This window comes from Oryctolagus cuniculus, chromosome X, assembly GCF_051225735.1.
Source record: "Oryctolagus cuniculus isolate XC-2025 breed Fujian yellow rabbit chromosome X, ASM5122573v1, whole genome shotgun sequence".
Classification (NCBI taxonomy): domain Eukaryota; kingdom Metazoa; phylum Chordata; class Mammalia; order Lagomorpha; family Leporidae; genus Oryctolagus; species Oryctolagus cuniculus.
In genome coordinates, this window is record NC_142888.1 from 107,223,297 (window position 1) to 107,234,708 (window position 11,412).

General features: G+C 55.2%; 1 long non-coding RNA gene across 1 annotated transcript in view; it reads right to left on the reverse strand.

The window, feature by feature from the left end:
* Positions 1–7,568, reverse strand: part of LOC127484904 (uncharacterized) — a 36,184-nt gene extending 28,616 nt beyond the window's left edge. The window contains exon 1 of the long non-coding RNA XR_016227812.1: positions 7,417–7,568. This is a non-coding gene — a long non-coding RNA (uncharacterized LOC127484904). The remainder of the gene's footprint in view (positions 1–7,416) is intronic.
* Between the last annotated feature and the right edge of the window lie 3,844 nt (positions 7,569–11,412).

Genomic DNA, 11,412 nt, shown 5'->3' on the forward strand with positions numbered 1-11,412 from the left:
ATTGGTGGACAGACGATCTCATTCTTTCTCTGTCTATCCACCTGTCATTCTGCCTTTCAAATAAATAACTAAAATCTTGAAATAATTTTTGAAATCCATTCATACAAAGTATCTTCAGAAAGTTCATGGAAGATGTGTATTATGAAAAATTATGCATGGGCTTCAAAATTTTTTCTCACAATAAACGCACAGGGGAGGGTGTTGTGGTGCAGATTAGGTTGCTGTTTTGGACTCCTACATCCCATAATCAAGTGTCAGTTCTAGTCCCAGCTACTCTGCTTTCTAATCCAGGTCTCTGCTAATGTACCTGGGAAGCAGTGGATCAAGAACTTTAGTCCCTGCCACCTGGGAAGCAGTGGATCAAGAACGTTAGTCCCTGCCACCTGACCTGGATGGAGACCCTGGCTCCTGGCTTTAACCTGGCCCAGGACCAGCTGCTTCAATCATTTGGGGAAGTCAATCAGTGAATGCGAGATCTCTTTCTCCCTCTATCACTCTTTTTTTTTAAAAAAATTTTATTTATTTATTTATTTGAAAGAGTGGCAAAAGCAGAGAGAGAGAGAGAGAGAGAGAGAGAGGCCTTCCATGCTCTGGTTCACTCCCCAAATGGTCACAACAGCTGGAGCTGGGCCGATCTGAAGCCAAGAGCTTCTTCTAGGTCTCTCACGTGGCTGCAGGGGCCCAAGCACTTGGGCCGTCTTCTGCTGCTTTCCCAAGCACATTAGCAGGGAGCTGGATTGGAAATGCAGCAACTGGGACTCAAACCAGCACCCTTATAGGCACTGCAGGCAGTGCTTTACCCTATATGACACAGTGCAGGCCCCTCACTCTGACTTTTAAATAACTGAACAAATCTTTTTTAAAAAATAAATAAAGCAAACTTAGAATTCCATTTTCCACAATTTTTAAAAAAGGTTTATTTATCTAAAAGGCAGAATTAAAGAGAGAGGGAGAGACAGAGAGAAAAAAAGTGATCTTCCATCCACTGGTTCATTCTCCAAATAGCCACAACAGCTGTGGCTGGTGCAGACGGAAGCCAGGAGCCTGGAACTCTACCCAGGTCTCCCATGCAGGTGCATGTGCCCAAGCACTTGAGCCATCCTCCACTGTTTCCCCAGGCGCAGTAGCAGGGAGCTGGATCAGAAGCTGCGCAGCAGAAAGAATTGGAACTAGTGCTCATATGGGATGCCAGCATCGCAGGTGGCAGGTTAACCCTCTGTGCCACAATGCTAGCTCTTCTATGAAATTTATTTTTTTTAAAGATTTATTTATTTGTGAGGTGTGACTCTGTGAGAGGGAGATAGTGAGAGGGATCTTCTATCTGCTGATTCACTCTCCAAATGGCTGCAACAGATGGAGCTGAGAGGATCGGAAGCCAGGAGCCAAGAGATTCCTCTGGATCCCCCACATGGGTGCAGGGTCCAAGCACTTGGGCTATCCTCTGCTGCTTTCCCGGGGTCACTGGCAGGGAGCTGGACTGGAAGAGGAGCAGCCAGGACTCACCAGTGCCCACATGGGATGCCGGCACCGCAGGCGGAGGCTTAACCTACCATGCCACAGCTGCAGCCGCTCTATGAGCTTTTTGGAACACTCTCATACAGGGTGCTCTGTGAAGGGGACAGTCCTTTTCAGAGTGCTGAGAAAGGTCCCTTGAGGCTATGGCCTTCCAGTAAGATTTGGGTCCCCTTGCCCTGAGCAAGCCAGCCCTTTCTCAAGTGCTATCTCTAGCCTTGAGGATCCCTTGTTCCTGGCCTGCCCCCCCCCCCACCACCACCACACACGCCCCCAGGGCTGGCAGCTGTCACTTTCCTCCTCCCATTGAAATACCCTTGTGTTTGTTAGGTCCCAATTCCTCCCGTAGCCACAGAGAGGGGTCTAAGGGAGATGCTGAGGGGGAGCCCCCTGTGGATAAGAGGGGGTGGATTGTATTTTGCAAACTAAAAGGGATAACAGATAAAGGAATTCATGTGATTAAAATGCCAATAAGAAGGGCCAGGGTGCCCAAGGAACAGTGGACCTGGTCATGGGGACCCAGAATCTGGATTTGGGCCCCCTGCCCTTGCTGTCCAGCCCAGGCACTCCAGTGGCATGCTGGAGCCCTGGCAGTCCAACTGCAGGGACCCCAACTGCGAGGCCACATGGGTGATGAGACAGGGCAATGCCAGGGCAACCTGGTTGGTGCTCCTGGGCCACACTCGCTGAATGGGCAGCCACCTCCTATTCTTGTGGGGCAGGGGGACAGGGGACAGGATACTGACTTCATTTCCTCCTAGCCCATGCTTCCTCAATGGAAAAAGCATGCAGAGCAAAGTTTTCATTGAACTGGTAGCACTTTGGAAAATTATAGCCAATTCCCAGTAATCAGCACCAACAAGGGCCAGCAGAAGGGCCTGCAATTAGATAAAGAAAAACAGCCATGTTGGCCATCCAATTTGTTTTAAAACAACAGATTTACCTTTATAATTATGAGCCAGCACAGGTTCCTGCTAGAAGGAGCTGGCCTTTGCTCCAGCCCTTCTGCTCAGAATAATCCCTCCACCTGACCTTAAATCCCCAGGGCTCCAGAGCTCGCCTCAGCCTTCAAGGCCTCACTCAAATCTTACTTCCTCCAAGAAGCCTTCCGGTTCCTCTGTCATTTCTCCTTCCTCCAGCTTCCCTCCAGCACTGCAGTACAGCCCTTTTTCAAAGGCAGCCTCGCCTGTCTCCGCTCCCTCTAGAATGAAAGCTTCCAACAGGCGGGCTTAGGGCTTAGCTGTTCGGTCCATTTCCGCGGCCCCTGGACCTAGCACGGTGCCTGGCGTCGTGGCCTCCTCGCCAAATTCTCATTTGTGATTGTCCAGTGTAATGGACTCCTCTGCCCACAACTCCAATTCCCAGCGCATTTAGGGGAACGCTTTAAGGTCAGGGGGAGTCCACATTCCGGGGGCCTTGGAGAAGCCCCCTGCGGGCACGGACTTGCTTGCATTGGGGGACGCATCAAACCTGCTGCGTGGGCAGAATGAGATAGTGGGGGAATAAAGGATTCCTTCAGCCCCCCCAATTCGGTCCCTGGGCCCTCCAAGTGTGAGACCAGAGAGTTGAGGTCTGTGGGCTCTCTGGCGCTGGCTCTCTGGCGCTGGCTCGCTCGCTCGCTCTCTCGCTCTCTCTCTTCTCTCTCGCTCTCCGTTCACGTGACCGCCTGCTCGCAACGGCTCCGATCACCTCTTCCTGAGGCTGGCTGCACCTTTCGGTTGGTAACAGGAGACACTCGGGTGTTGGGGGCAGGATGGGTTTCCTTCCTTCGCTTTTTCCTCCGCGCCTTCTCCGGCAGCTCCGGCCGCTCCTCCCGGCCCGGCCTCCACCCCTCCAACCTCTCCCAGCCCCCACAGTGCGCGCTCCCTCTTCCCACCCCTCCCCTCGCTGGGGCCTCCCTCCTCCCCGCAGCCTGCCTTCTTTGGGGAGGGGGCTTGGGCTCGGGGGACAGACAAAAGGGCAAGGAGGGACTCGGGGCACCCCTCCGCAGCTCCCCACCACGTGGCTCCTCCCTCCTTTGGCTGGGGACAGCCCCCTCCCCTCCGCGGCCAGAACTCTGGGGAGTTCGCTCCCCCCCCCCACACACACCCCAGGCATCCTTTCTGGGCCTCCTTCGCGCCAATCGTTCCGCCACGGGTGCTGAGCCTCTGGGCGCCCGGAGTACCAAGGAATGCACCCGGCGCGGGTGGGGGAGCCGCTCCGAGGGCGGAGGCAGCGCTCTCGGTTTTCAGGGTGGAAAATGGCCAGCCTAAAGGAACACACATCGGACCCCGTCGTCGGAAGGCTCCAGGCCCATGAAGGTGACAAGATCTCCAACCCCTGGGAGCCCCGAGTCTGATGGGAGAGACCCAGCGTCTCTCCCTTTTGCACTCCACACTCAGTCAATAAGGACGAAGGCAAAAGTGTACTGAAAGTGCCCGCACCAGACTGTGTCTCCCTGCCACCCTGCCCAGCACTTACCAACCGCTGCTCCCCAGCCTACCCACCGGGCTGCCATAACTTGAAAGTAAAAGCTCCCTCCCGCTCCACACAAGGACACATTTTTAAAGGAAGGAAGGCCACTGAAGATCGAAGTTATCAAGTCCATCAGACCAAACTGTCTCCATGCCGCCTCACTGTAAATGCACCCCTCGCCCATGGCGTGCCGTCCCAGATACCAGTGTGTATGCACTGGAGAGCCCATGGAGGGCCTGTTTCCCTGATAACCTCCCCCCAGCTGACCACTTAATACCATTTTAGTCAATAAAACTAAGTCCCCTCAGGGGATACTGCCTGTGGCCAGAGCCACACTTGCTTGCACTTTCGGCACAGCCCTGGCCACTCCGATAACAAATGATCCCAATGCTGGGAGGGGACGGGTGCCAGGAGGAATTCCACTGCTCCAGCATCTCGGGGAGGGACTAGAGCTGAGAGGTGGCCCGGCCTTGACAGTTACCAGGAGACTTGCACTGGCTCACAGCAAAATGGGAGAACGGTCACCACAGCGACTGTTTATCAGTCCTTACAAAGTCCCAACTACACAGCACGCAGCAGCTTTAATCCCAGTAACAGTCTCATGTGGCAGGCACTATTATTATCCCCCCTGCTTAGCAGAAAAGGAAACAATGGCTCAGGGAAGGTAACTTGAAGAGGTCACACAGCTGGGGAGTGGCAGAGCTGGGTTTGGAATCCAGGTCTGACCAATGCCCAGGTCCAGTTCTTTCCCCGCGACATTATTCTGCCTCTTTGCCACGTGGAGTGATTCTAAAACTCACCCGGATGGACCAGAGAGAACCATAGACCAGGACACTGCCTGGCCGGTGAACTGGCGACTTCCAACATTGGGGAGGGGTCAGAAGAGGCCCCAAGTCATCCTGCTGGGCTTTGTAAATGCCACAGACTCCTAGATTCCTAACCCGGAAGCCATCGGGACATTCTATCTGCCCATCCCTGCACAAATCATCCCACTTCCGGTTTCTGCCTTTCCTGGGTAGAGGGAAGGTAGAGGTTTGCAGGACGCCAGGCCATGGATGAGTTTCTTGGCTGGTGTTGTGGGGGTGGGCTTGATAATGGACCCCCACTGCCCTACCCCCAGTCTTCCCTGGAGGGTGGACAAATAGGCCCATTGATTCGAAACTCTCCCAGAGGGTATTAGAGTAATGACTCTGGACTGTGTGATGCCTGCACCCCCTTTGACCTCCTGACTGACCCCTGCCCTGGGAGGTTCCAAAGGCCACAAATCTCTGTTGCTTGTGGGCCATGTGGTTTGTGGCTGTTTGTAGTTTTGGAGGGGCGGGGGAAAGGAGGAGGGTAGGGGGACATTGCTTCTCACTGTGCGGGTCCCCAAAGCACCCACAAGGGGCAGGCTGGGCCCCTTCCAAGCCCTGCCAAGACACACTGCAACTACTGATACCGGCTCCATCATTTATTTTTAAAAGCAGCAAGGCTCTTGGTTCATTTGCATAAATGTTTGCACTGCCTGCTATATTTTGGTTTGGGAGAAGGGCACCAGGGCACAGAATATACTCAACAGATTTGTAACTGGGCAGCTTGATCCTACCCTGGGGGCTGGGGTTGGTGACTTAAGCAGCCAGCCAAAGATGGCCCCTTGCTCAGTGCGAAGCCCAGCACCAGGACTATGTGACAATAGAAAGATCAGGCCCCTAAGCCACGTGTTTAGGTGGATGGGTAGAAAAGGCAGCATTTTCACTTCAAAAAAAAAAAAAAAAAAAAAGCTGAGAGGGGGTATAGCGGGTAAAGCCACTGCCTGCAATGCTGGCATCCCATATGGGTGCCGGTTCCAGTCTTGGCTGCTCCTCTTCTGATCCAGCTCTCTGCTATGGCCTGGGAAAGCAGTAGAAGATGGCTCAAGTCCTTGGGCCCCTGCACCCACATGGGAGACCCGGAAGAAGCTCCTGGCTTCCGTTGGCCCAGCTCTGGCCGTAGTGGCCATTTGGGAGTGAACCAGCGGATGGAAGACCTCTCTCTCTCTCTCTCTCTCTCTCTCTCTGCCTCTGCCTCTCTGTAACTCTGCCTTTCAAACAAATAAATAAATAAATCTTTTTAAATAAAAAGGCTGAGAGTCTGGACTCCTAGATTCTATCATTCAAAAAGTATTTCCTGCGTGTCTTCTATGTGCCAGGCATCTTTCAGGCACTGAGATAATAAGCAGCAAGCCTCCGCCTCGGTCATGGACATACTCTAGCACAGGAGACAGAAACATAATGAAATGGCTCTAGTGTGGTGTGCCATCCAAGAGAGGACTGCTAAAATAGTCTTCCCTGATGGGGAGAGGCTCTGGAGAGACTTGGTGGGAGATACAGTGGCTAAATCCGAGTCTTAAGCATCTAGCCCACTCCCCTACCCACACCCCCACCCCCACCCCCGCATTCCCAAGCTGTGTTTTAACCTCTGGTAGCAACCCTCTGTGTGAATTCAGCGAATGACTAAGCTTTCTGGGAAGGCTCAGTTTTGTCCTCTTCAAAATGGGGGCGATAACCTATACGACCTGGGCCCCTATTCTCTCCCACCTTGCCTGGTCCTATACCGGACCTGGAGCCCGCTCCTCCGCCCCACTAAGGTCATAACACCAGCCTCCTCAAGATACCCGTGGCGGAGCTGGAGAGTAGGGAATACTGAGAGGTGACTTGCGGGGGGTGTGGTCCCAACGGAAGGTGCGCCTAGAGGTAGGGGTTCAACTTCGGATTTAAGGATCTGCACGGATTTAACCATCCTTGCAAAGCCCTCCTCTCCTGCACTGTGGAAGCGGAGCTAAGTAGCGACAAGGAGCTGCCCACCCAGCCCTCGCAGGATCTCGAGGAGGAAGGCACTGCAGAGTGGGTGCCCTTCCACGACTGGGATCGCCTTCGTTTCTGTTGGCAGTCGGCGGGGAGTCGAGTGGAGCTCCTACGTACACTTTTTTTCCCCCAAATTCTAAAGCTGGCCCACCTTTGGGGAGGGGGGGGCGCCAGTTCTGCCAAGTTTTCCCCTCGGTTTTGTAAAGAGGGGCTTCCTTTCACTTGCCCTGAACTACCCATTCGGGGCTTCAGCGGGGCGCGAGAGCGCGGGGCTGGGCCAGGCAAAGCCGCCGGTGCTGCCCCTCCAGGATTTCCTGCACTCCGCGCGCGGCGAGGTCTGCTCGAACTTCGGCCTCCGCCGAAGGCAACGCCGCTTCCTTTAAAATGCAGAAACTCCCAGTCCACACCCCCGCCCCTGGGGCCGCCTCCTCCCCCTTCCTCCTCGGCCCCCGCCCAGGCCCAGGCTCCTCCCAGAGCCCTCAGCGTGGGGGCCTCCCTGCCACCTGCCCGCTGCCCATCCCACATGCAAAGCGTGACCGCCGGGGAAAGGAAGCCGAGCGCGCGCCCACACCGGCCCTGCGCTGCGGCGACAGCGAGCAGCTCGCCTACTCCGTCCGTCTGCGCTTACCCAGCATGCACTTCCAGGCCCAGAGCTATCTCGGAGCCGCAGCCCTGGGGTCAGAGCGGCCGGAAGAAACAGGAAGTTTGGGACGGTCCTAGTCGTGGGGCCGAGAGTCCTAAACGGCAGGCCCTTAACTCCGCGCTGCCTCTCCCTTCCCCCGCGCCCTCCCTCTGGCCGACTTCCCTGGGGTCCGTTTCGGGGGCTGGCCTGAACTCCAAAAATCCAGATGTGTTTGGGGGTCATTCAAGGCGCACTCCCAGGGTTCCCTTCGCGGTAGCATCTCCTGGCTTTATGGATTGAGGGGCGGGAGGGGAGGGAATGCTCCCGCCCTGGTAGGGTGGTAGTCCCCGAGGGTGACTGGTCTTCTGCCCGCGGAGAGGGGAAAAAGTCGCTAGATTGCGACGGGGCTGGGGTGGGGGCTGGGGATCGGCGGCCCAGGGCCAACCCTTGGGCGGCTAGGGCAGTGGTTAGAACCTGGTGTGGAGTCCAGGGTTATTGCCTCTCCCTCCCCTCTGCTAGTTAGCTGCGCTTTAATCTGCTTTCCACACGGACTCGCCCTGGCCCATTAGTCTCAGCAGCCATCTCACAGACCTGCACTGCTGTCCACCAGGGGCACAGCACGAGGAAGAAGAGGATCCCTAATGAAACCGCCCCCCCCATTCCTGGTGCAGAAAAGGGCGTGCACTGTGAGAGGTGACCCTCCCTCACCCTCACATCCCTTTGGCCAGCCAGGAAGGAGTAGATTCTCAGCACCCATGGCCTCTCGCTCAGTCCTCACCCCAGCATTGACTAAACCAGTGACCTAGGCAACCTCAGCTGTCCCCACTTGAGCCTCTCACTGGCCTACAGGTGACAAGGGTATGGGGCACAGTGGAGCCCATAGGCTGTTTGGATCCCAGGATGCCATTTAGCCAACCGGCTTTGGATGGTGTAGACAAGCCCTTGGAGTAGACACACTCTCTTCCCATAGCCTCACACTCCCAGCCCAGGGGCTTCTTCCAGTTTGCAAAGGATTTCCAAGTTCTTCACGCCTTCTACGGGTCACTATGTCTCTCCCTAGATTTGCTGAGAGAAAGGGGTGCAGGGGGAAAAAGGATGACTATTTGGGGAGTGGGAAAGTGAAGGTGAAAATGCATTGGCTGTAGAATGATTGTAAAGAGGGGCTGCTACAGGCATAGTTTCTGTTCCAGACACCCCCGCGCAGAAGTAATTGGTCTTTCCTCTGTACTCCCATAGCATAGGATTTATACCCATCCTCACGTTGTATTGTACATGGTGATCTCCTGGAAGGCAGAAACTATGCCTTAGAGTGGAGCTCACAAGAAGGCTGTTGGAGAAATGAACTTTATCTAGATGACCTCCAGGATCTGGTTCACACCTGTGTTCCGTGATGCAATTCACACGTGCACCCGTGGATACAGTCACATTCATTCAGACAGAAACAAACGGGGGCAAATACAAATGCCATCATGCCACAGTGTGAGTGTCAGTCTAGGACCACTCTGGGAAGTGAACAGCTGTTGCATGATGCCAAGGAACTGGCCTTTGGAAAGCTGCATCTCCAAACCTAAACATCTGAAGTGGCGACAGCCAACATCACAACTGGTTTGGCTGATTTTTCTTTCACTGCCCTGACTTTTCAAGTAGCCACAGCCCTAGAAACAGTGTAGAAACATGAACACTTGGGCTGAAAGGGCACTCTGAGATGCTCCAGTACAAGTCTCTTCGTTTTTACAGATGAGAAGGTCTCTGGTCCAGAGTGACTCAGGAGCAGAAGTAGTCCTGTGTTCTTGATACTTGGAGTGTGCACACGTGTGACACGTTTGTATGCAAACACCTGCTTGGATCTACACACATGGCTGCTGCCATGCACGGACATGGGTGCATCCTGAGACACGTGCCACCAATGCACACCGGCACACCCTTCCCCCAATTCCCAAAAGGCAAGCCAGGATGGCCTCATCCCCACTTGGGAAGAGGCAGGGCTGCTGTTGCTGAGGGAAGGGAGGGCAGAGATCCTTCGGCCCCCAGACAGCCAGGGCAGATAGGCACAGAGAAGCCTACAAGTTTGCAGCTGTCACTTAAGGTGCTCTGCTCCCCCTGCTCGCCTAGGCTCTCTTTTCCCCGTCTGCAGAAGGATTCCTGCCCATTCCAGGGAGTGTGTGTGTGCTGCAGGGCAGCAGGTGTGGCGTGTGAGCAAGCGGTGCACCTCTGCCTGTTGCCTCACACTTTGGGGGCTGACAGGCCACTCCCCCCCACAACAAAGCTCATTCCCCACCCCACCACTGGCTTCTCTTCACAAGCGCATGGTTAAGGCAAGCAGAACCCCCTGGGGAGCCCTTCTCAAAAGGAGAGAAATTATGGCTTTTTCTCCACCTTAAACTTTTCCTAGGGAATCCCCTCACTGAGCCCCACCTCCAACTGGAAGCCTCCACAGACTTAACCCCCAACCTGTATCTGATGGCTCCGTTACAGCGCACTCCGTCAACACTCAGGTGCCTGCATCCCAATCTTTGGTCGGTGGCTGCGTGAGTTTTCCTCAGGAGGGTCCTCTCGCCCCCCCCCCCCAACCCCATCCCTGCCTTGAGTTTGTGCCATACCATACAGCTGGCAAAGCACTTTCCCATACACATTTTCTTTCACTTGTACCCCAACAATATTTGAAGGCAAGTATCCCTAGCTTCGTTTTCCACACCAGGAGACTGAAGTTCAGAGAAGTACTACAAACTACCCAAGGTCACACAGCTTACACGTGGGGAGTGGGGCAGGGCTACATTCTCCTTTGACTGACCAAGTACACGCCATGCCCACTTTACCGTGGCTGATGCCGGGCTCCTAAAATGGAGGGAAGCCTCTTTCTGTTTCTTTGGTACCTCCAGGGTTCCTGATGGAAATCTGTATACAGTTGGCATTCCAAAGACCTGGGTAGCCAGATAGACCCATGAAAGGACCTGTCAGGGAATCCTGGAAATTCCAGGACAAAAGAGGCTAAGGCTAAGGGTGTTGTGCACCATTAATCTTTGCAGAAGTGCCTACTCTGAAGGCCCGAGAGAGCATCCTCCGTGTACACCTCGGCGTGCCCCTCCCCCTCTTCTGGGGCTTCAGCGTGTTCAGAGCTCATGGATAAAGCTAATACTGGAACTAGTCATCTGCTAGTGGGAACGGGACCACAGTCTAGATCCTACCTTGCGGGGATGGGTTGTGCCAACAGAATGCCCTGAGGCCCCACCCCTTTGTGCAGGCTGGCTGGAACAGAGGGCGCCCCCCCCAACACTGTGCCTCACTCTTTTAAGAGTCACGGTTGATTTCCCCGGAGGGCCTCCCCATTAGGCAGCGCCCCCAGCCCCCACCGGACTCCCTCACTGTACCTGGGCCCCCGTCCCGACTGTCCTCAGGGGCGGGGCCAGCCCTAGGGCAAGCTGGGGCAGGAAGTGGTTGCAATTACACACTCCCGCCCCTCGCTGGCTGCCACCGCCTGAGCGACAATGCTACCGCGGCCGGCCTCAAACGTCAGGGCAGCGGCTGGAACAGGGCTCGGCCCGGGGACTCCTGGGCTGGATCGAAGCTCCTTTCTTGAGCAAAGGGAGTTTGCGAGGTTGGATGAGGCTGAAGCCTCCACTGACTGCTGCTGATCACGTTCGGGAGTGGAGGAGGTCGGAGGTCTCCGACCCCACCCCAGCATGGCAGTCACTCTGCAGCGTCATCCCTTTTTAACCGGGCCACCAGCAAAAAGCAGCTTTCGCCGGCTGTTTGGGCCCCCTGCACGCAACTGCCAAGACAGACCGCTCTGATCTGTCCGACTAGGAGGGGACAGGCTTTGATCCTTCACTACCGCTTGCACATGGTTTTACATCGCCCTATTCTGCCCTGGTTTTGTAGGCATTCCCATCTGGGGCCGGTTCGGGGCCAAGTGGAGGGTGGGACTGGTGTGGCCACAGCCATGACATAAGAAGCGTGCAGAGAAGAGCGGTGGCTGGCAGAGTAAGCGAGAAAGCATCTTGA